The 25,936-nt window shown below is 43.4% G+C and overlaps 3 long non-coding RNA genes across 3 annotated transcripts; 2 read left to right on the plus strand and 1 right to left on the minus strand.

Annotated features, from left to right (window-relative positions):
* The first annotated feature begins 1,919 nt into the window (after nt 1–1,919).
* LOC129386787 (uncharacterized) lies at nt 1,920–5,717 on the plus strand. The gene is made up of 2 exons (XR_008614082.1): nt 1,920–3,522; nt 3,608–5,717. It is a non-coding gene; the product is annotated as an uncharacterized lncRNA (long non-coding RNA).
* Nucleotides 5,718–13,483: 7,766 nt separating this feature from the next.
* Nucleotides 13,484–15,626, minus strand: LOC126538842 (uncharacterized). Its single transcript, XR_007601173.3, has 2 exons — nt 15,539–15,626; nt 13,484–13,801 (listed from the first exon to the last, which is right to left on the minus strand). It is a non-coding gene; the product is annotated as an uncharacterized lncRNA (long non-coding RNA).
* A 1,251-nt stretch (nt 15,627–16,877) lies between these two features.
* Nucleotides 16,878–19,341, plus strand: LOC126538841 (uncharacterized). Its single transcript, XR_007601172.3, has 2 exons — nt 16,878–16,962; nt 19,025–19,341. It is a non-coding gene; the product is annotated as an uncharacterized lncRNA (long non-coding RNA).
* Nucleotides 19,342–25,936: the final 6,595 nt, after the last annotated feature.

The raw sequence follows: 25,936 nt of genomic DNA on the forward strand, positions 1-25,936 counted from the left end.
GAGTGTCTCACAGTCACATGATCCAGCTATCAGGGACTATCTGAGGCGTCGTTCGAAAGCACTGTGACCAGAAATCACTCTCCTGGCTGCCGCCATCTGCTCCTAGCTACTTGTATATAGCCCCTTACTCAGCAAATTCATTAGAGCGTTTTAGAACTGGGCCCCAAGACGAAAGCAGGACACAGCTTAGCATGCGGAGAACGCAAGGCAGCCTTGGGTTGTTGCATTAGGCTCAACCCAAAGACTCTAAACTTGAAAAATAGCGGGGGTTCCCAAGCTGCCTTGGGTGGCTCGCACGGTTGATGAGCAGTCGCTTGAACACAAATTATTATGACGGCACATAATATAATGATTTGTGTTGAATCTGTGAGCCACGAGCTAACAAATTCATCGTCACATTTAACTCTGCACATTCAAAACTAATTAAGAGGGCGATTATAAATCTCTGCCCCAAGAATGCCTTGCAAAAATTATGCACCCACATAATGAATACCAGTTTAAGCCAAAATTGCACTCATCTCTCAGAGGCAGGGTACCTGGAACAGATGTTGATTTTTGTAGCCGAAAAGCTTCTCAAGACCATAAGGGCGTCTAGTAATCTTGTACATCTAGCCCACAAAGAAAAAGGAAAGATTACGGTAATCCCTTATATTCATAGAGTACCGCACCATTTAAAGAAGACAGTCCAACATGTTGACGTAATGGTGTTGGGTCTCTGCCCCCAAAAAACTGCCATACAAGATGACAGACACAAAAAACAGGGAAAAGAAATTGTGCAACAAGCAATATCGCACCGAGTATATAGCGTATAATGAAGGCGTAGTCTACTGCATACCACTGTCATGTAAACGCTTTTACATAAGACAATCAGGTCGTTCCATTAATGACAGGATGCACAAGCATACAAGTAATGTTAAAAATAAGACAGGTGGCTGGTTAGCCATTGACTGCAGAGATTATGGATAGAAACCTAGGCTCGACCAGTGCACGGTAAAAGCAAGAAGCAAAAATGATTGACTCGTTTGATAACAGAAGCACATAATGTGTCTAAATTAGAAGCTGAATGCATCAGTGAGGTGTGAATTGCACTGTCAGCAAAGAGAGAGCTCTTTTTGAGTGGATGTACACTTGTGTAAAGATGTAAAGGACGTGTGCTGTGTTATAGCAAGTGTATAAAAGGGTCATATTCTTTGCAAAATGAAATTTGCAGTTTGCACCTCGTGTGTCCCATCGTTCTTGTGTTGTGTTTGTTGTGCGCAACACTGTACATACTTGTGGCATATCAACAGACCCAAGTAGCTACCTTTGTGGCATATTATTGCAAGTTATGAATTGGACGTGGTGAGTTTGCAAGGCATATTGACTTGTAACAAACTTTATGGATGGTAACGGTTTCAAAATGGTGTGTCATGAAACTTCAGGTGCAAATTTACTGTTATCTTTATTTTTTACCTAAACATTGTGTTATGCACTGAAGCTCGAAATTAAATAAAGCCCCAATTTATTTTGTCATGCACTTTAGGATTATCTTGAAACTGCCATCACCCTCTAAATTATTTCAAGTGGATATGCCTTGTGAACTTGTTTGCTTCAAAATTTTTTCAATCTGTGCTGTAAGTGAATTGGTGACAAACTTCATTCACGTTCGATTCTGTAGCATTCATCCGGCACATGGCTTCAGCTCGCAGCGCGATCATTTCTCAGTGCAAATGAGGTAATATGCTTCTCAGTGTTCAAGAATCTGAGGCATTCAGCAGATCTGCACCCTTTGGACTACCATGCACATGCTTACAAATTAAAAGAGGCACTGAAACATTTTGGAACTTTGTGTAAAAAAGCATTAATTTCCAATCTGTGCCACGAATGCACAAGCCTTATGTTATTCTGCTGCATGCCACAAGGAACCTACACACATGGTCTCTGACACAGCTTTCAAAACCCATGCTCATTTTCTGCCTTAAGCAACGTCAGTGATAATGTTAGATAAAATGTGATAGTCCACAGATGCCATCGGGTACACGTGTCCGGCCCCTTCCAGATTTTCTATAAAATAGTGAAGGGCTCAAGTGGAAGTTGTTGATTTGGACATGCGCTGCCTGTTCTGTCAATTCTTCTTTGTCAGGTGCCAGCCTTGAAGGGTTTTATTGATTGAAGGGAATATGTCCTCTAGGCCTAGTACGAGAAATGGGAGAGGGAAGTAGGTGTGCCAGGAGTGAAAGGAACACTGAGGAACAGGATCTATACAACTGGCGCAATAGCTTGCGGAGTCCTTGGCAAATACCAAGAGAGACTCTAGGTGGGTGCGGCGGCCCTGTAGACCACCAACTAGTCGGATCCGTTCCTTGTAGCTCGGCACCTCTTCCTGGCAGGGGTGCTTTCTCCACGCCATTGTGTGCCAGGTGGGCTTCTTGGCCATGGGTCGTACAGTTTGCTTGCAGTCAGACAGTTGCGGCTTATGGGAATGCCATACGTGCGTAGTTGTCAGCACACATGTCTTGATGACATGCCTCGGCTCGACATCTTCTGTAAGTGTGCCACTTTTCTGGCATGTTGTCTCGTGTGAGGGAAAAGCGCCAGACTGCAGCTAGAAAAGAAACACTTAATTCTACAACACGGGGTGGACCAGGAGGCAGTGCATGGTGATTTGGAGGTCTACAGCATCGCACAGCAGTAAATGCACAGGGTTACCATATAAGCAGACAGCAGAAAGAAGAAAATTGATAGAAAAGTCGCACTTCCGCCCAAAAGATGGCACATCGATTGCAACAGCAATTAGTGGACAGCTATATAAAGTAAGAATAGTAGTTCCATCGGCCATATAGACTTGTAAACATAGGCATACTAACTAAATTAACAAGTAAGGTGCCACTCACGCACAAGCAGACACATCTCACTCGATGACCGCGGGAACTCGGTGTCCGAGCGCTACAGTGAGGAAACGCAGCCGCAGCATTGAGTGAAGTGACCTTCGTGCTGCCGCTCGCATTAACGTGAACTAAGCTGCGAAAATACAGCGCAGCATGAACTCTGTACTTGTCGCAGATGGCTTTCAATTAACTCTTTCCTTACTGCCTCATACAGCATCGATCACTACTGATCGATGGTTTTGAACACGACCTACTGCATAAAAAATACAGTAGGTCATGGTTTTGAATGCCCCGCCAAAAATAAAACTCTGCACTGGATACCTGGCTCCATCTGGCCAGTAATAGGATAACTACTGCGCATTTTATATTATATGTTTTTTGCGTTCACAGGTGCGAGGGCTTCTGCGGAAAAAAAAAAAAAAAAGCAGCGAAGGAGATAGCGCGGAGTTTTCGCAAGATGCCGCCGAAAACGCGTCGCGCGCCACTGAAGAAGTCTTCTCAAAGTGATTCCGCTGCTTCTGATGCCAATATTCTCGATATGAGTAGTAGTAAGGAGTCCATAGGGGACATTGGATCATTTGTATTCGACTTTGACAGTGTATGATTCGTCTACGCAGTCCGAACTTTCAACTAGTGTGGCAAGGTCCATAGCAAGGTAAGCATAGTTGCGGACGTCAATGTTGCTGTTATAGGGTGCGCGTGCTTGTAAGTGACGACACTTGTTTACATTTTTCTTTTAGGGTGTCAACTACATACGGAGGCAATATTTTGCCAAACACATGGTGCCGAGCCAAGTTCTCACCGAAACGTGCACCCGGCGTACACCCGGATGCGACACGCCGGAGTGAGAAGCGGAGGTTAATTTTTAGTGCACTGGACAAGTTCATGTTTTTTACCACTGCCCTGATTGCCACTTTCTGTGCACACACCAACAAGTATGCGTGGATGAAGATTTTTGAGAAGCCCAGCTATGCTCAGCCAGATGGCTCTTGGCTAGAGGTCACGCCCCTAAGAAGTTGCGTTTCATTGCACTGTTGATTTATATGGGCATTGTGCAACTACCTCGGCTCCATTTGTATTGGAACATTGGAATAATCTACGGCAGTCTACTCCCAGAGAAGGTCATGAACAGGAAGCATTTCTTGTCCCTGCTTGCTTTTTTGCATGTCGCGGACCCTGAGGATGATAGTGCTGCTTCAGCTGGCAAACTGAATTCCCACTACTTCGACAGGTCAATGAGGCGTCGACACAACTTTTTCAGCCACGGGAAGCCATTTCAGTCGATGAAAGAATGGTGAAATCTAAAGCACGCTTGGGAATCGGGCAATATATTCGTGACAAGGTGACAAAGTGGGGTTACAAATTGTGGATTTTAGCTGAGTCAGAAAACTGGATACACACTGCAATTCATTTACACGGGCAAGTAGGAAACACTGGGACCGCATAAATTGACTTTTGATGTAGTCGGTAAACTTTGCGACAAATATTTAGGACAGTTATACAAAATTTATGTGAACAATTTTTGTACTTCGAAGCACCTTTTCAAACAACTCCTTCCGTGAAAAACGCTGGCAAGTGGAACAACGGGAAAAGATCGTCGAGGCTTCCCTGGCGATCTGAATGATTCAAAATGGGAAAAGAAAGCTCAACGTTGAGACATTCGTTGGATCAGGGAAGGAAACGTCTTAATTGTTTCTTCAGTGGAAAGACCGTCGGGCTGTAAGTCTTGTGAGCACCATTAATACAGCCACTGAACATGTCCCTGCAAACAGACGTGCAAAAGTGGGCAACAAATAAAGCGAGAGGACCATAAAAAAGCCCTTGTTGGTGCATGAGTACAACGCAGGTATGCTAGTCTTTGACAAATCTGACCAGATCATTGGCACATACAATGTTCTTCATAAATGTGTGCGCTGGTGGAAAACACCGTTTTTCCACTGCATAGATATTGCTTGTGCAAATAGTTTCATTCTATTTCAAGAGCACCCTGATATTCCTGAGCTACGTCTGAGTGCCCGCTTTGACCAGCTTTCTTTCCAAGAGATGCTCATGAGGCAAATTTTGAATCTTGATGATCAATCAGCCAGCATATCTTATCTGCCACCCGACTGGGTTCGCCGCAAGCCTGAGAAGGTTGACAACCGAAGGAACTGCAAGCAGTGCCATGAGAACACCAAGTTGCTGCATGACCATTGAGCTTCAGTCCCCATTTACGGGCTGCTTGAGTATTTTTCGCTAGGCTTTTGTATTTGCGAACTAGCACTACCCGAGTATGGCGACCTTCGAGTACACACTGACAGGCTTCGATAACTTTCTCGAACGGTGGTGCTTCGCTTTCGTCGAGCCGATGCCTGCACACTCGGGTGTGCTGCCTCTGTGGTCTGGTGCCGTCCTGCATACTGGTGTTGCCTTGCGGTCACGTGTTCTGCAAGCTCTGCAAAGGTGAGATCGGAAATGAAGCAATGTGCCCACAGTGCCCTTTCGACAGCTCGACGTTCTCCAACGCCAACATTGTGACGCTAAACTTCTCGCAGTGCGACTTGGAACAGCGTCACGTTTTGCAGCACCTGTGAAGTGCACCTTTGTTTTACCACTACGCGTAACTGTTTCACCGATTGGGACATGCATCATGGGTGCTGAGGTCAAAGGTCGCCTGAAAATGTACTTTTTTTACCTAGAGTGCTCAAATTTTCAGGAAGTGTACCTGAGGACACGGACAATCATTTGTATATTCCAGTGTTTTTTTTTTTTATTCTGTGTAATCAAGTACAGTGGCAATTTTGTACCTTCGCCTGTATGTTTTCCTTCCTTTTCTTCAACTTTCAGAAATAAATATTGAAAAATGTGGAAGTGATTTCTTTGTACTTTATTACATTGGAAAGGCAAAACAACCAGCTACATTTTCATGTATAACAATCTGTTGTACAACAATATGTCCCCAAGAAAAAGAAACATTAGCTAGACACATAGCAAAAACGGCCGTTTTCCACGGTAAGGAAAGAGTTAATACGCAGTGGCCGCCACCCGGAGTAGAACGCCTCTCCCCCTCTCTACACTCCCACCCCGAAGCCATGCGCGCGACAGAAGGCGGCGCACTTCCTCCCCGCTTTCCTCCATTGCATTGAGCCGCGATCACGGGTTCACCCTTGCGCACTTTCACTTGCACATGCAGCATACGGCGCGCAGCGACGATTTTGTTGCCCATGGACTTTATGCAGAACCTCACGGCGACGGCGACGGCAGAAATGCGCCTGGAGTATCCATATTGTCAATAAAAAAGTTAAAACCTGGAACACCATTTTGAGAACTGCGATGATTTCCAAGTGGGGAATAAGTGTTGAACAAATAATCTTTTTTTTTTTACAATCTTCTGCCACTACCAATACTCTTCATCAGCGTCTCCTAGACGGCTCTGATGACATTCTGCTGCTGAGCACAATTAAAGTCGCGGGCCCGACTCGGTTGCATTCCGATTGGGGCGCAATGCGTAAACACTCGTGTATCTATTTTGAAGTGCATATGTTAAAGAGCCCTAGTTTGTCAAAATTGTCCCTTACTAGGTTGTCGTATATCTTGCAGCCCGTGTTTTGCTCTGGGGTGTAAACACTATAACTTGATTTTTCTTTTAGTGCTTTCTCTCTAATGTGCGTAAACATAATACAATTCCTGTATTAGCCCAGCCCAGGGCAGTATGACACCTTTCATATCTGCAGAATCAATCACTCTGGAAACTGTTAAATCAAAAAGTTCCTGTGCGCTAGCGTCAAGGCTGCATGCACGTGCAATCAACTCCGTGTGTACAGAGAGAGAGAAAGAAATAATTGAGCGTTTGCCCATAAAGCACCGCTAATCATTTGTGATTTTTTTAGCCGGCATCGCGCGCAATAGAGCTAGCGGTGGACAAAGGATCATGTTTTCTTAAAAAGGAGGGTAATTTGTAATCACTTGTAGCTTACTTAATATTAGTCGCTTCACTTAAATTGTGGCACAAATGTTTTACTTTAACTGCACTTACGTGCCTACAAAATTGGTCCAAACCACTTCAGGGACCCTTTAAAGGCATGTTGACATGATTGTTTATTTCTTTTCTTTCTTTAAGATTAAATGAAAGTCAGGGAACTGCAAACCTTAGAAAAAATTATGGCAGAACTCGCAGTTTCCTAAATATTTCATTATAATAGCTTTTCCACAGCTAGTTATGGTTTCGTTTCTAATGTTACTGTGTTGTGATGTCATCTTGCAGTATGTGGTCACATGGGATCAGGACATTGCTGTTTTGACACTCGCTGTGGCCTACTGCAATGCTGCTACAAAATCGGCCCTTACAATGAGAAGCTGCATAGCAGATGACCAAGCAAGTGTCAAAGCTTAGCTTCCTGCTGTAGAAGTGAAATAGACCGACGAGGACCTTGCTACTGATGTTGCAGTCACAAGCTATTGAACGTATTTTCACACCCACTGCAAACACAAATTATTACACCACTCTCCACTAAATTTAGTTTTATCATATCGAATATCTTAAACATCACTTTGCGAGGCATTAACTGTAATGGACAAGAGCATGTATTTTTCCAAATACTATCAGTTTATTGTTCAGAGAAGAATGAGCCATGAAATGCAGTTAACGCTACTGCAAAATGGAATCCAATTCGCATCCAACAGACCCTAATGTTGTCCATGGCCCGTTGGTGAAGCATGCTAGAAAATTGAGGTGAGTTGATGTGTGCTATGGTACGCTTTTCCCGAAGTGCCACCCTTTGTGGCTGCCCATTTAGCCTACGAGGCAAAGCAGCCCTGGTCGCAGTACAAATTCCTTTACTTAGTGCATTACTGCTGGAAAAGGGGTGCACAATTCCATTTAAATTTGCACTCTTTTCACTGTGAAGAAAGTACATGTTGAAACGGTGCTGGTCATGTCAATGAGCATAGCTATGGAACAGGAGAGACTGTCATTGTATGGCGTTGCTCATAAGGGTGTCTGCACACGTGCATCTCGCTCAGCTAGCTACCATAATTCTGTAAACTCATCGTGCTATGGTCTGTTACCCAAGAGGAACCATGCAGTCATGTGTAAATGTGACAGTTTGTACAATTGAACAGTAAAAGGAACAGACCCGAGCTGCCTTGACAGCTCTACAGGATTACAAGTGGGCGCCTACTATTACTGTACAAATGCAACAGGTCTGTATGTGTACAGGTCACAGGAGAAGCTGCCTTACTACCTAGAACTGAATCTCTGGACCCAGACAGGCCACCAATGGAAACTGACCCTGGCAACCTTGAACACTCGAACTTTGTCGAGCGAGGCTAGCTTAGCAGGAATCTTTGAGGAAGTATCAGGCATTGTTTGGGATATCATTGGCCTTAGTGAGGTTCGAATTGGTGAGGATTATACAGTGCTAATGACTATGTTCTCTGCTATAGAGGTCTCCCAGATAAGAAGCAATACAGAATCAGAACTAGTTTTATTTTCCTCAAGGAAAGGAAAAATGGACCCCAGACAAAAAGCTGCTCATTGAGCAGCTTGACGAGGCCTGAGTACGAGGTAGGATTCTTCATCCATAAGGAAGAACTTTCTACGGCTCGTTTCTAAGGCAACACCGCATTCACTAGAGGCGCTTTTGTGCCACTTTGAAGCATCGAACTCGTGGCTGAGTGGTAGCGCCTCCGTCTGACACTCCGCAGACCCTGGTTCGATTCCCACCCAGCCCATCTTGCAAGTTGTTTTTTATTCATGAAGTGCCTCCCGGGATTTAACGCTCACGGCCAACGCCGACGACACCGGCTTTTCTGCGACACGAGCTCCTTAACGCTGTCGCGTTAATAGTGGGCAACATCAACTAATGCTACACCATTAATGAGAGGGTAGCAGTAGTTGTCGTCAAACTTAATAAGAGATATAGATTAAAGGAAGTACAAGCCTATGCTCCAACATCCAGTCATGATGATGAAGCAGATCAGTTTTATGAAGATGCTGAATTAGTGATGAGAAAAGTGCAAACTCATTATATTGTAGTTATGGGCGACTTCAAAGTGAGCAAAAAGCAGGCTGGTGAACAAGCAGTTGGCAACTATGGCATCGATTCTAGGAACGCTACAGGAAAGATGCTGGTAGAATTTGCAGAAAGGAATAAGCTGCGAATAATGAACGCCTCCAGGAAGTGTAGTACCAGAAAGTGGACCTGGAGAAACCCTTATGGTGAAACAATGAAATAGATTTCATATTTTCTGCCGATCCCAGCATAGCGAAGGATGTTGAAGTGTTAGCTAGGTAAAGTGCAGTTGGTGAGGTCTAGCATTCATCTCAATTCGAAGAGAGAAAGAGTAAAATTGGTTGGGAAGAAACGGGCCAACCTAGATGCAGTAAGGGTAAAAGCAGACCAATTCAGTCTGCTACTTGTAAACAAATATGCAGCCTTAGAACAGAGAGATGAAGATGACATTGAAGTAAAAAATGAAACCGTAACTAGGCTGGCTTCAGAGGCAGCAAATGAAGTGGGAGGTAAGGCACCAAGGCAGCCAGTAGGCAAGCTCCCCCAAGTAACAAAGGTGCTAATAAAGAAACGACAAAGAATGAAAGTATGCAATTCAAGAGATAAGCTAGAATTCGTGGAACTTTCAAAACTGATCAACAAGGAGAAAATAAGGGATATTCGAAATTGTAACGTGAGAAAGACGTAATAAATGGACGCAGCATGAAATCAGTTAGGAGACTTGACATAGGAGAAACCAAGATGTACGCACTGAAAGATAAGCAAGCTGATGCCATCAGCAATCTCGAAGGTATAGTAAAAGCAGTGAAAGAATTCTATACTGACCTGTACAGTACCTCCATTCGAAGCAGTAATGAACAGGTTGCAGAGACTCCTTCTATAACTAGCGATGAGGTTAGAAGGGCCTTGCAAGACATGAAAAGGGGAAAAGTGGCAGGAAAAAATGGAATAACAGTCGATTTAATCAAAGATGGAGGAGACATGCTTAAAAACTGGCGGCTCTCTCTACGAAGTGTCTATCAACTTCAATGGTCCCAGAGAACTGGAAGAATGCAAACATTGTACTAATCCACAAAAAAAGGAGATGTTATTAAATAATTGAAAAATTATAGGCCCATTGGCTTACTCCCAGTATCATATAAAATGTTCACCAAGATAATTTCCAACAGAATAAGGGCAACAATGGACTTTTGTCAACCAAAGGAACAGGCTGGCTTCAGGAAGGGATACTCTACAATGGATCACATTAATGTGATTAATCAGGTAATTGAGAAATCTGCAGAGTACAGACAGCCTCTCTATATGGCTTTCATAGATTACGAAAAGGCATTTGATTCAGTAGAGATACCAGCAGTCATAGAGGCATTACGTAATCAACGAGTACAGGCCACTTACGTAAATATCTTAGAATATATCTACAGAGATTCCAAAGCTACCTTAATCCTCCACAAGAGCAGTAGGAAGATACCTATAAAGAAAGGGGGCAGACAAGGAGACAATTTCTCCAATGCTATTCACTGCGTGCTTGGAAGGCTTAAGAGTAAGGCTCGATAGCGAATATCCCAGCAACCTTCGGTTTGCCAATGGCATTGTTCTGTTCAGCAATACTGCAGACGAGTTACAACAAATGATTGAGGACCTTAACAGAGAGAGTGTAAGAGTGGAGTTGAAGATTAATATGCACAGAAAACAAAGATAATGATGAATAGCCAGGCAAGGGACAAGAGTTCAGGATCGCCAGTCAGCCTCTAGTTTGTGAAGGAGTACGTTTACCTAGGTCAATTACTCACAGGGAACTCTGATCACGAGAAGGAAACTTACAGAAGAATAAAAATGGGTTGGGGCGCATACGGCAGACATTGTCAGCTTCTAACTGGAAGCTTGCCATTATCATTGAAAAGGAAGGTGTACAATCAGTGCATTTTACCGGCGCTGACATATGGGACGAATAACTTGGAGACTGACAGAGCTTGTGAACAAGTACCACGCAAAGAGCGATGGAACAAAGAATACTAGGCATTCACGGGCACTAGTTTGAATCGGTTGGTGCAAGACAGGGGTACTTGGTGATCGCAGGGCGAGACCTTCGTCCTGCAGTGGACGTAAAATAGGCTGATGATGACCTGAGAACACACACTTTTAGCTGCTCTTGCACTGGCATGCAAATGCCACGACACTCACTCTTGCTGTCGGCTTCAAGAAGTCCAGACACAACATTCTGGTCTAGCTTTTTTTGCACTTGATTAGTTGCCAACACCACACAGCAAACCATCACAAAATGCGCATCAAGTGGAATGCAGCTACATCGTGAGGAGCACTTTAGTAAGAGAGTTCTGGCAGGCAGATGATCATTAGTAGAACTTGAGGCCAAACTTTGGCCAGCCGACAGTTCTCTCGGAATGCAACGCACTCCCTTCTTTGGCAGCGGAAGATTAGAACCAAGTAAATGTAAAAAATCCATGGTGCCATAGAAAGTTACCGTGCAAACTTTAGGGTGTCATCACCACCAGTCTTTACATCTTTGTGTCATTTTTAGATTACCAAGTCTCTTCTCGCATTGAAAGTGCCTGTGGCGACCACCTTACACTGCTTAACCTCGTCTTTCCTCTCCTTTTGTCTCTCTCTTGCCATTGCACAAGTGTAATTCACTAATACTGTTTAACTCATCAGATCTTGAATATCGGAGGTGGCGGTTACACCTTACTGCAAGCCACTGATGCACGGGTCATCAAGCCACGCAAAAACTGTCTGGTCAAAAACCGACTTGTTTGAAGTGGAAAAAGAAGTGTATGTGTGTGAAGTTGGTCACGTGGCAGAGGTAGAGAGGGAATGGGCGAACTTACAAGAACTTGCGCAGTCTATAGTAGGATGCAACTTAAAGAAACAGCACTTCGCAACCAAGGCACATGGACCGCGCAGGGTTGTGTTACTCCGCTAGCCAATCACAGAAGCAAACGAAGTCATCGTCATGCAACGTTTTCAAAACGACGTCGTCTGCTGTTCTGGAGTCTTCATTCGCGGAAGCAATGAGGTGTGCAACAGACGTAGACAAAGTGTATGGAGTCTGAGCATTTCCCTGCCGAGTCCATTTTACTTATGAAACTTCAGTGCCAACAGAAGTGAAACGCTATAGTAAATAGTTGCAGTGAAGCAAGCACTTTCAGTTCAATAAAAAATTAGGCTTTTACCATTCCACTATAATAAACAAGTGAAAACGTATACAATTACGTGCTTATATCATTTTTGTGATTACCGCTTTATTTAGGTAGCAGGGAAAGTTTGAAGTACATACTTGCAGCCTCGCCAAGGAACAGTGGCTGGCAGTTATGAGAGCATGGGCGGGGCTTCACTGCAGACTTATGTTGCATCCGACTGTAGAAGCCAGTCGGAGATGGGAAGGAAGGAGTGAGCAGCACAATTGCTAAAAGGTGCTCCAGGGAGGAAAAGGGCGGCAGCACTGAAATGCTATCGCCAGTCTTCTGCGAGCTACCATCTGTTGTACGTCGATCCTCGAAGAGGGAGGATGCATGTTGAGCAAGCTAAAATGATCCACAAAGCTTAAGAGGTGCAATGTGATGCTAATGCATTTACCCCTACCTCACCACTGCTGTTTAGGCACCCTTTGGGATAAGTAAGCGAAAGAGGGCTACTTCAAATTTCAAGTAGTGGCTGATAAGACAGTGAAGAGAAACATGTTGACTTCTTTTGAATCTCAACTTTAACTTCCAGTAACCGTTACTAGAAAACAGTCAAATTTTCGTTTTTTTTTACACCAGTATGTCAATGTTATGCAACTTTTGAAGTATTTCGCAATTGGCTTGCAGCTGAGTAAGACTCCTTTACAACACGATGTAGTCCATCTTTACTAATATGGCAACAAAATCTGACATCACAGTCAGCGGGCACAAGAAATTCCAAGGGATCATCACAGCCAGCCTCATTTATAGAACCATCTCGCATCCCAAAAGTGGTTTTTCCCATTATTGTAGAGGGCAATTGGCTAATTGAGCCTATTTTTATCTTCAGTGTCCCTTTAAGCCCTTTACTGTCGGCACGCATAAATACCTGAAAATTTTTTATCGAAATGTGCTGAACATATCAAAGAAAATCAACAAAAAAAATGACTTTTTGGGGGATACAGGGGAAACATCCGGCTCAAAGTAGGCTCCACCCCAAGCTACTGATAACTTTTGAAGTTTGCAGACAGCCATCATTGTAAGTGAACCATAGGTGCACATTTCATTTGCTTTAAGTCACGTGACACCACTGCAGCCACCATCTTGCATCGATCGGTCTGTCTCCAGTGCTTTCAAAAGCAGGCAAGTTCCGCGCCAAACTTATTCCTCGTCCCGTGTTTCTGCTCTAAACAAGTAACACTTGCTGCCTGTGTAGTGTTGGCCGAAGACACTTCACCAGAAACTTCAAACTCAATACCAAAACTCTGCAAGAAAAAAGTTTTTCTGGTACATTGTTTTTCGGCAACACTTGTCAAAGGGTTACCATGTCTAATGTGACGAATCACAGGGTGAAGGAGAAATCAAGGCTTGTTGCAGCAACATGCACTTCGCTTTTGGCAACCCCTTTATGGTGAAGCACATTGAAACCTAAAGGAGATGCACCAGATCATTGTGGGATGAGTGTTTAATGGAGGCGAAAGTGATGATCCAATGTCCAGAGGCGTGCCTTGCGCACTTCGAGAGCTTGGGTCCGTCATGTAAGAGCAAGGGCACCATCCGATGCAGGAGCCAGGCGATAGTGGTGCAGCCAAGCCAGGAAGGTGAAGGCGGCGTCTTGGGACACACTCCCTCTGCCAACAGCTGGGCTTGTCATTCGCCACCCGTGGGTCCGGCCTACTTGGACCTCTCACGCATCTTCCTGCGCTTGCGCTTCAACCTTCGCATCCGCTTCTTACGCCACTTGGCCCTCATTGCTGGCACGTACCTGTTAGAAACAAAACACGGGTTGGACTCTGCGCAAAGCACAGCCTTGTAGCCCAGAACATGCAAAAGTTGACTCATGTCGGCCAATGAGACTGTTTTGCATTTCAAAAAGTGGGGAGTGTTCTGTTCACTCATTGTGTGTTAGTAAAATACTTCTGTCATGCTTACGTTTAGTCTGTATTGCACCGAGGGCAATCAGATGAATAATAGAGGAGCTGTTCCGATTTTTTTTCTAGTTTAGGCTGGCTGATGCACCAACACCAGTGCCGCTTTAGAAAAGAACTAGAACAGCTGCATTATCCACAGCTGATGGCCCTAGGCAATAATATTGACTAAAGCCTCACAGAAGTATTAGTAGCGCACAATGGATGAGCCACTTAGAATGTGCAACACGCTCTTTGTCACAGATTAGCTGACATGGAATGTAGTACTCATTCACAACACTTTCAGCAAACACGCTATCACATGCTATCAAGAGACTGGAAATCACAGCAGAAGTTTTTGCTGCATAACATCCACGATTGTTTGGCACTGGGCCTCCTGACAGCCAAACAGGTCAGGTTCATTTGCTTCGTAACTTTCACACCTTGCATATTTCGCAATGACACATACTGTTCAGACTTCTAATTCTGTTAACAATGCGGAGTTATGCAACACCTCTGGCCAGCAGCTATGCCTTGGTTTTTGCAGCCTGGCCCTTTCTCACACAAGAACCCCCACCAAGAGCACACCTAGTGCGACATACGGAACGCCCACGATAGTTGTCCTGTGATGTGCAGCGCCTTCACTTTCACTAACTCTGTCATTTCAAAATCTATGTGCACATCACGTACCAGTACGATATACAATGACGGGCTGAAAGATTTTGCCACTGGTTGTTAGCGTCACTCGTGTATTAAACGGTTGTCCATCAGAACAATAACAGCTGCTATGCGAGATATGTCGCTAGACAAAAGTTGTATTAACCGAGTTCGCAAAGGTAAATTTTTGAACGAAGTTTGACCTCTGCTGCCGAATAACACAGGAAAAATGTTGCAAAACATAATCCCAACCCAAATGCCAATCCTTTAGAATTCGTATTCCCTTAGTCTTGGCTTAATTCTTCCCGACCTGGATAGATAGAATACCAATCTGAACAGTCATTGTTTTGAAACAATAACACGTACTGTCGCGAAACACTATTCTGTTTTGTTTTTAATCACGTCCGGTCTGAATGATTAGCCAATGTCGCACATCCTTTACAGCACAAGCGTGACGCCGACGCCTAGGAATTATTACACGTGCCACAAGCCGAGTATTTTATTTGATACAGCGGTATTCGGTTATTCACTATTCTGCACGTAACGGATCAATAAAAACATCAAACGTACGCATAATCGAATGAAGCGTGCTCAGTCGTGCTCACGGCATGGTATAGAGCGTCCCGCATACGCGTGACGGCATTTGTAATCGCACAGTCGAATTGTGTTTAGACACATTATGGTCCTGGCCAAAACAAAATAAATAATAATTAACGAGCGCTATTCCTAGGCATGACATGAGGCAATTAGTAGAAAAAACAGCGCGACACTGCATCACTGTTCGCAAAGATACCGAACTCGCGCTAAAACATATATTGCAGTGCATATTTCGCATAAGTAAGTATATTAATGCCATAAGATTGTTACTTATGTTTGTATTAAGTACTTCGTAGCTATGAGTATCAATAAAACGAGCAGATTATTAACGATTTACTTACCGCACGAAACGATGCGACCACGCTCGGCAAAGAGAGTTGACAAGTAGGGATTGGTCACGTGAACAGCCCGGAGCCGGAGCCTCGTAGCTCGGCTTGTACCGGCTACTTCTGGCTGTACATTCTGAATGCTTGCTTTTTAGTGGTTTCTATTTCGGAAAGCCCGTTGCTTGCTGTGGGTAGGGTCGCTCTATCAAGAGAGCCGTGAATGAGATGTTGAGCGAATTATTTGGGAAATCTCTAAACCTCTACATGCCAGACTTGCACACTCGGCCATGAAGGACGTCATGGTGGCACGCTTTAACTAGATAGCATCACCTGGAGGAATCTGGGCAGGTCCTGCATATTCACAAGATATCCACCGATAGGATTCCCACTGCCAAAACATGGATATTCTAGGGATATGTCGAATATTTTCTGCGGACGTCGCTGACATGACTGTTTGGCCACATTTTCCGTGTCCTGTGGACATTCCTTCATGCCCAAGTCCGCGAGGGACATTATGGGGGCATGCTGTGAAAGTTTTACGTACGCATATGCCAGGGCCTTTTCGCAATGTGTTCGTCATAATGCCTTTTATTTATGGTCGCAGAACGCTAGCACGCATCAAGAACACGTACACTTCGTGCACACGCTACGCGCGCGTGCACGTGTGCGGAAGTGCAACATATTCCTCATCCTCTATAGCCCTATAGCTTCCACCAAGCACAAGATGCTTATTGAACTAACTGAAGTTTTTAAAGTAAATTACGTTAGAAAAATCGTAAAGTACGACGTACACACGAGCTGCAGACAATTCAGGTGTAATTTGAACATGTAAGAAAACATAATTCTGTTACGAGGAAATTCAGAAAAAGCCTCAACTGGAGCACAAATATTCATGTGTATGCCGAAAAAGGTAAGTACACATGGGATAACATTAAGGCATCCATGGTAAGATATCCGTAGCAGGCCCATCATGTTGGCTCACGTTTACAGGTACACATTTCAGAATATAGCGATAGTGCACACACCTCCTAGGTTAGAAGTTTATGATGCGGATTCGCACTCTTCAAACTGCAACTTTCATTTCGGCACTTATGCAAATATATAATTATTTGCTATGTTAATTATTTTTGATTGCGCCAGGTCAGAGCTCGAAACCTCCTTTGAAGGCACACAAGTGCTTGACCGTTCGGGATTCTGAGCCAGCGAACTTTTTAGAAATGACTCTCCGTGCCGGCTCAATCAACAGAAGTGGTTATGAACTCAATGAACAAAAACGCTGTTCATCGCAATTTGGCTGTTCCGAAACCGAAACCAATTTTCAGCTGAGACAAGTCGGGGCGATTAGGTCACATGACATTTTTGAGGGACGTCACGTTTCGTATTTTACCCAGCCTCTTTTTGTGCCCTCTTCGCCGTGCGTGCTAGCATCGTTCCGTGCGGTAAGTAAATCCGGATTAATCAGCCTGTTTTCTTGGTGTTCATAGTCAGTATCTAGTTCATAAAGTATGTGTAGATATCGTAGCACACAACCGAGCTACATTTATGCCATAAAAGCAGAATTAAATTGTGTTGCCGGCTTCGATGTCTTGGCGCAAGCGATGCAGGACGCGTCGCCGAGTTTATTTCTTCCCGTAGTCTGTTGCATCACCGCGCTAGTTTTTTTGCTAACAATCTATGCATGCGGTTACACACCTAATTTTGTTCCTGGACTGTATAGTTTTTCTCATGTTCCTATGCCGTGTAGAAAGCGACTCGGTGCCGAGATAACTGGGCGAGCATTGTTTACAATTCTGCTTAATCACGAATCCACGTATTTGATTGGCTGCGCCTCCCTAGTTTTTCGTGTTCTCGAGAAGACGAGTGCTAAGATTCGAAAAAAAAAAGCTGACACGTGCTGTTAAGGCCGTCAGGCATTGCGAGTAGGTAGCCTTCCAATGAATAAAAACACCTACTCGCGAGAATGTTTCGCACAGCACATGTATCGATATGTAGTAACTTTGGTCCACAATGTTGAGGTAGTTGTGATCCGTCTCAACTTTCGGGAAGTGCATTTTGTTAGACATGTCACTGAAATTTCGTTCCTTCCACACGGTGTAGCTTGGTTAATGCCATCAGAAGGCTGTCCATAAGATCAGTCATCCACTCTTGCCAACCTGTTCAACCTATTACAATTTATCCGCTGACCTAGTGCTCCCAGAGTAGGAAAATTGGGCTGTGTCCTGCACTAGCTGAACCTGCTTTACGCGTGAAAGTCCCCTCATTTTATTAATCCGTCTTCGTCGCCCTCACTTTTTTCGAATCAATCCATATATTTTTTGCCTATATTTCGCCTATAACTCCCTGTCACTACTTGGTGTGTCACTTAGCTTTCAATTTTCTTTGTTAGCCTCCCACTTTCGGCACTGTAAGTTGCTTTGCACATTATTAAATTTTGTTTTTCTTATAGGTTTATGGGCCGTTCATTGCCTTGTAGTGTGCGAAGTGTTGGTTTCTGGGGTAACTGTGCATACTATTTCATCTTTAATATCACTGACAAATCTATTCCTTCACCGGGTACAAGTTATACAAGTTAGGTCCTGCGACATCCCCATTGCCCTTAGCAGTGTTGCATTCTTAGTGGCCTTTTTTTTTTTAATGCATGTACGTACTTGCTTCAGGGTAAACTAGTAAACTCGTGCCATGTGAAAGTGGGAGTATGAAACAGTGGAGCCTTGTGTTTACTGTGGCAGCACTGTATGGTTGCACGAGAGGGCAAGTATTGTGCGTGTTGCACATACAACACCCTGCCTGCCTCTCGATAATCAGTGGTGCTTATGATGCGCACATGAGAGGCTGCAACAGAATGGCTAGTTTGTCCGCAGGATTTTTTGTGAATGCTTTCAATGAATTGGGCCATGAAGTTCAAGCGGTACAACTGCACTTGAAGGAAAATGAACGTTTTTGTCAGCATCTTTTTTAATGAATTGAATGACCAACATAATCTACTAATGCTTTATATTGTTATGCGAACGAAAGATTAAGACTGGAGGCAGTAAGCAGCTTCTGTAGCCTACTTTGCCTTATTGCTGAATGATGCAAACAAGTTTTGCTTTGTTCAGGGAATCGTTGTTGTGCAGGTGATGCAAAGGTTCGGCAATTTAAAGGTACCTTTATATCAAATTAAAATGTCCAACTTTTTCCAACTATCACCCTTGCAGACTGTGATGGTTCTACGTGTGAGAGGCGTGTGGTGTAGCTCTGCAATTATGAAATATCTTGGCACTCAATTAAAACTTAGTTGTTTCATATCTAAGCAAGCACACCTGCCTTAAGCAGTTGGAAAACCCAATGCTGCACAATCTTCAGTGTTACGTAGTAAGCATGTACGCTGTAACATATTCTCAATAATGTGCACTTTCTCTGAACAAATGCTGAAAGTATTATCGTTTGAAACTTTTAATATATTTTATGGTTATGGGGAGTGCATCATACTGAATCCAAGTCATGTTTTGTTGGAAATAGGTACGTGCCAGCATGAGGGCCAAGTGGCGTAAGAAGCGGATGCGCAGGTTGAAGCGCAAGCGCAGGAAGATGCGTGAGAGGTCCAAGTAGGCCAGACCCACGAGTGGTGGAAGACAAGCCCGGCTGCTGGCAGAGGGAGTGTCCGAAGACGTCGCCTTCAGCCTCCTGCCCGGACTGTGCCACCACGACCGGGCTGCTGCATCGGATGGCGCCTTGCACTTACATGACGGACCCAAGCTCTCGATCTGAGCAAGGCACTCACCCGGACATTGGATCATCAACTGTGCGTCCATTAAAACCTCATCTCGGAAAAAAAAGGCTTGCTTGTTTCTTTTTGGTCGTGAATTCTTCAAGAGTTGATATTTGCTTGCATTTAATATGAAATTCTGTGTTCATAAATCAAGTAAATGGCACAAGTATGGCTATGCACTCTTTTTATTTTTTGACATTAGAAGTGAAAGACATTACAAAGTTCTAACAGCTTAATTCAAATGGATTGGTCTCTAATCAGGTTATGTGGTTTTACCGCTGTATTCAGAAATGTGCCTTAATTTGAAGCCCATGTGTGTCTTTGTCAAGATCTCTACAAGGTGGCTAGAAACCTGGAAAAGTCATTGAATTGTAAAGGAGTTTTTCATTTTAGTAATGCGCAATGACTGATTAAACTGACTAAGTTGTAAATTCATGTAGGCTGCAAGTCTGCTTTCCTTTGCAGTAATTAACAGTGATTGCAATAAACGAATTGTAAATTATGTGTAATACTGGCTTAATGTGAGCGCAGGCTTAGCCCCAGCATGCACTTGCAATTTGGCACAACCTACTGCAGTACAGCTTATATGCAGGGCTTGCCATTCGTTAAGCATCTTGTATGTTGCATCAAAGGACATATAGTCAAAAGGGAGTCGTACAAGGCAAAAGTGAGCCTGGCACCTAAGGTACATGCCAACGATGAACCAAGGGCATTGGTCTGCTGCGGAGATTTTTTCTATGGATAAGTTGATGCCGCATTGTGGCAGCATTGTAGCCTACATAAGCAGTTATTACAGTTTTCGTCGTAGTGTAGTGCGCAGCACTGGGTTGCACTGTTGCATGGGGCAACACTATGCAGAAACTAGATTGGTGAAGGAGCTGGACATTGCATGGAATTTAAGCTCGGTGCTGCTACGACTGCTGTGCTAGTGTATTTCATTACACAGTGCCTGGTTGGGATATATTGGCTATTGGCAGGTGTGTGGCATCAATGAAATCTGCTGTGATGAAGTAAGCTTGTGGCTGTGCTGGTAAAAAAATTCTGTTTGAAGAAATACCTGTATGCAGCAATAATTCCTACAAGCTAGCCGAGCTTTGATAACGTAATAGGACGAACTCTGACTGTGGTGGGAGCAACATGTCCAGCACTCCTGCTGTGCTTTTGTACGAGAAAAAAAAAAAACGTGATTTGTCAGTACATAAATTACTTTCCAGAAAAAGGCATGCATTGCACTGACGATGCACTGCAGATTAACGACTAGTGGGCAAAGCAGTGACTCAACTTTATTGCATAAAAAACGTACTTTCCATTCCTTCAGGTTATTAGGGTCTTACTGTGTGTAATGAACCATCATTGATATTTTTACGTGACCCACAACAATGCCATTTTCTCAATATTCCAGGTCATTTTCCTCTTCGTAGTGCACTTGTTGCATGACCAAGCACTGAGCCTTCCGCACCCTCCTGGACTTTCCAAACCATGGGTACTTCTGCTGTCTTGCTTAATGGCTCACACTTAAAAAAAATGATGTACACCTGCAATGCCAGTATTCAACTTCAATCCCCCAGCTCAGCAGCCTGATGCTTTAACCGCTAGGCTGCAATTGCATGTTTACTTCGTTCATGCTAATCTTGGCGCAGCATAGCCTTAGCTGCTTTTGCGCCATTAAACCCCATTTAACTATCTTTCAGATGACGTCACGTGTGTCACGTTGTGTAGCGTGGCTGCATGAGGGCATTTTTAGTATTAACCGCATGACAAAAGCTCCGCTTCACAGTTTACAAAATCTGCAAGGTGAATCCAGACAGGTGGTCCTGGTCACCATTCCCGATTTTGATGAAATTTATTTTAGACGCAGATTTTGGGCCCAGAACAATGATTCTGGGCTTGATTCTGTGAAAAAACTTTGTTCTCGTGAAAAGAAAATTCACAAATTTCGGCTGTCGAAAACACTTTTCTGCCAGTTCTGCGAATTCTGAACTTTGAGTGCGCATACAGAGACAATGGTACACTTCTCCACAATATTTTTTCACCACAAAGAGCAAGTGGAATGCTTCATCATGAATATTTTATTACATTTGGCTACAAAAGGAATATTGAGAAAAAAAGGTCGCAAGCATGGTAAATGGACCAAAATACCTGTAATTCAGGATTTTATTGCTCTAGACTAATTATAGTGAGGATAACAAAACCCAGTGCACATGAACTTTTAAGTTTTAACATTTTTACGAAATAATTTTCGTTGCGTTGTCAAGCACCGTTATATTAAAAATAGAACTCAAGATAAGTGGTTTGCCAATAACTTCGAAATTTGAAAATAGCTTTCTGAAAACAGTCATTCTTAACTTTTTTAAAGATCAGTCTGGTTGAAGTCAAGGACGACGCCTACCACTGTGCGTAAAAGAACGTTGCATTATTTGAGTACCAAACAAGCTACAATGCGTCACATGTGACCACAATCAGCCTAGTGGCAGCAATGCGGATTTGGTGCGTTCCGGTTTGTTGAGCTACACAAGAATTCATCATCATCATCAGCCTATTCATGTCCACTGCAGGACGGAGGCCTCTCCCTGCGATCTCCAATTACCCCTGTCCTGCGCCAACCGATTCCAAATAGTACCCGCAAATTTCCTAATTTCGTCACTCCATCTAGTCTTCTGACGTCCTCTACTGCGCTTCCCTTCTCTTGGTACCCATTCTGTTCCCCTAATGGTCCGACGGTTATCTAGTCTGCGCATTACATGACCTGCCCAGCATCATTTCTTTCTTTTAATCTCTATTAGAATATCGTCTATGCCCGTTTGCTCTCTGATCCAAATTGCTCTTTTTCTGTCTCTTAAAGTTATGCCTTATGCGCGGTCCTTAACTTGTTCTCAAGCTTCTTTGTCGGCCTCCAAGTCTCTGCGCCATATGTCAGCACCAGTAAAATGCACTGATTGTATACGTTCCTTTTCAATGATAACGGTAAGCTCCCATTCAGGAGCTCACGATGTCCGCCGTATGCGATCCAACCCATTTTTATTCTTCTACGAATTTCCTTATGGTCCGGGTTCCCTGTGATTAGTTGACCAAGGTAAACGTACTCCTTCACAGACTCTAGAGGCTGACTTGTGATCTTGAACTGTTGTTCCCTTGCCATGTTATTTATCATTATCTTTGTCGTCTGCATATTAATCTTCAGTCCTACTCTTACACTCTCCCTGTTAAGGTCCTGAATCATTTGTTGTAACTCGTCTGTATAGTTGCTGAATAGAACAATATCATCGACAAACCGAAGGTTGTTGAGGTATTCGCCGTCAATCTTTACTCCTAAGCCTTCCCTGTTTAATAGTGTGAATACTTCTAAGCACGCAGTGAATAGCATTGGAGAGATTGTGTCTCCTTGTCTGATCCCTTTCTTTATAGGTATCTTTCTACTTGTGTAGAATTAAGGTGGTTGTGGAATCTCTGTAGATATTTTCTACGGTGTTTATGTAAACGGTCTGTACTCCTTGATTACGCAATGCCTCTGTGACTGCTGGTATCTCTACTGAATCAAATGCTTTTTCGTAATCTATGAAAGCCATATAGAGAGGCTTATTGTACTCTACAGATTTCTCGATAACCTGATCAATGACATGGATGTGATCCATTGTAGAGTAACCTTTCCTGAAGCCAGCCTGCTGCCTTGGTTTACTAAGTTCCAGTGTTGTCCTTATTCTATTGGAGATCATTTTGGTAAATATTTTATATAATACTTGGAGTAAACTAATGGGCCTATAATTTTTTAGTTCTTTAATGTCGCCCTTTTTGTGGATTAGTATAAGGTTTCCATTCTCCCAGTTTTCTGGGACCCTTGCAGTCTATAGACACTTTGTATATAGAGCCGCCAGTTTTCCTAGCATTATGTCTCCTCTATCTTTGATTAAATTAACTGTTACTCCATCCTCTCCTGTTGCTTTTCCCCGTTTCATGCCTTGCAAGGCCTTTCTGGCCTCATCTCAAGTTATAGGAGGAGTTTCTGTATACTGTTCATTATTGTTTTGAATAGAGCACACCCGAGTCATCTGGGTACTGTAAAGGTCAGTATAGAATTCTTCTGCTGCATTTACTATATCTTGGAGATTGATGATGATATTACCCTGCTTATCTTTTAGTGCATACATCTGAGTTTGTCCTATGCCAAGTTTCCTTCTCACTGATTTCAGGCTGCGTCCATTTTTTACGGCTTCTTCAGTCTGTCTCACATTGTAGTTTCGAATGTCACTTATTTTCACCTTGATCAGTTTCGACAGTTCCGCGAATTCTATCTTATCTCTTAAGTTGGACACTTTCATTCTTTGTCGTTTCTTTATTAGGTCCTTTGTTACTGGGGGGAGCTTGCCTACTGGTTGCCTTGGTGCGTTGCCTCCCACTTCAATCGCTGCCTCTGAAGCCAGCCTCGTTACGGTTTCATTCATTACCTCTATGTCATCATCATCATCTCTGTTGTAAGGCTGCATATTTGTTTGCAAGTACCAGTCTAAATGTGTCTGTTTTTACCCTTACTGCCTCTAACTTGACCTGTTCTCTCTTGACCAATTTTACTCTTTCTCAGTTTAAATTCAGGTGGATCCTGGCCCTCACTAACCTATGATCACTACATTTTACTCTACCTATTACTTGAACATCCTGAACTATGCTGGGGTCGGCAGAAAGTATGAAATCAATTTCATTTCTTGTTTCACCATTAGGGCTTTTCAGGGTCCATTTTCTGTTGCTACGTTTCCTGAAAGAAGTGTTCATTATTCTCAGCTTATTCCTTTCTGCGAATTCTACCAGCATCTCGCCTCTAGAGTTTCTAGAATTGACACCGTAGTTGCCAATTGCCTGTTCACCCGCCTGCATTTTCCCCACTTTTGCATTGAAGTCCCCCATTACTACTGTATACCGCGTTTGCACTTTTCTCATTGCTAATTCAACATCTTCTGAAACTGATCTACTTCCTCATCGTCGTGACTAGACATTGGAGCGTAGGTTTGTACTATCTTTAATCTATGCCTTTTATTGAGTTTGATTACGACTACTGCTACCCTCTCGTTGATGCTGTAGAATTCGTCAGTGTTGCTCGCTATGTCTTTATGGATTAGGAATCCTACCCCGTATTGCTTCTTATCCAGGAGACCTCTATAGCAGAGGACATGGCCGTTATTCAGCAATGTGTAGGCCTCACCAGTTCTGATCTTGCTAAGGCCGATAATATCCCAAACAATGTCTGATAGTTCTTCGAAGAGTCCTGCTAAGCTAGCCTCATGCTAGAGGGTTCGGGTGATAAACGTTGCAAGGGTCAGTTTCCAAACAAGTTACAATGCGTCAAATGTGACCACAATCAGCCTAGTGGCAGCAACGCGGATTTGGTGCGTTCCGATTTGTTGAGCTATGCAAGAATTCATTAATTGTAATATTCGTTGTCTATATATAACGCTGCCAACATGCGATGCTGTCCTATGTGGGTTAGAACCTTTTTTAACTGCACCATTGCGCATGTTGTATGCCAGTGTGGCCAAGGAAGAAGGCTGACAGTACTGTTGCCATGGTGTCACACTTTATTATTCTGGTCTTGTACCTTTTTAAGAACATGCGACATTCAATTTCACTTACGAAGAAGTTGCTTATCCAAAGCAACTGTTCTTACCACGAACAACTGCAGTGCGGAGTTATGCGCCCGCTTGCACTCTAGCGTATGCCGCAACTGAATACCAGGCCTTGTAGGAACCGCAACCCATTCTCTTGCCTTCAGTCACCTTAAAGATTCAACGTCAGCTTTTGGAGCGTAAATTAATGTAACCTTTGGTAGCTTAGGAGTCGGAACTTGCACGATATCGGAATCAGAGTTGATGGCCGATGAGGCGGGATTTCGAAGGTTGTGCTTGGTATGTACCGAAATTGGCATTGTGTGACAAGAGTGTATGACAAACACAAATTATCAGTCATGCCATGAATATCATGACATGTCATGTAGGTCATATGAGACAGCTGCCTATACCAGTGGCGTAGCCAGAAATTTCGTTTGGGGGGGAGGGGGGACTCGCTTTGCAGCTCGACCTCCTCCTTATAGAATATGTCGAGCGATCAAATACATCAAACATTAATAATAAAAGCATTGCTATTGCCAGAGAGGTTGCAGACGAATTGTTGAATTATATGCGCTGTCAAGACAAATATGTATTTTTTCTTAAAAGAATATACTCGTATGTCTCAAAAATTGTGCCCGAAAGAACTGATAGCAATGCTTCCATGTTTTCTGTACATTTAATAAGTAAAGCAGATATTACATGAACTTTAGAATTATAACCGTTTGAAACTAGCAAAGGAATACACACCGCTGATATGAAAAATGTAAAGACCATGAAATGAACAAGTTGAGGACAACTATTCTAATAAAACTTTGTTAGCTTCCCTGCCTTTCAATTGCATCTCTCTCTTTTTCTCCGTCATTCAAGAACTTTGTTTACATTTTTGTACATATGCAACGGCCAGGAAAAAATCTCAATGAAGCTGTCCTTTGTTAGAATGTATTGTGCAGGAGCAGCTATCACCGGTCGTGGTGTACTGTGAGTAACTGCTCCGAAATTAAAGTCGCAACAGAGAGCACATATAAAAAGCAGTTCTGCAGAATATACGAGGGCGAGTCAAATGAAAGT

Source organism: Dermacentor andersoni, chromosome 8, assembly GCF_023375885.2.
Source record: "Dermacentor andersoni chromosome 8, qqDerAnde1_hic_scaffold, whole genome shotgun sequence".
NCBI lineage: Eukaryota > Metazoa > Arthropoda > Arachnida > Ixodida > Ixodidae > Dermacentor > Dermacentor andersoni.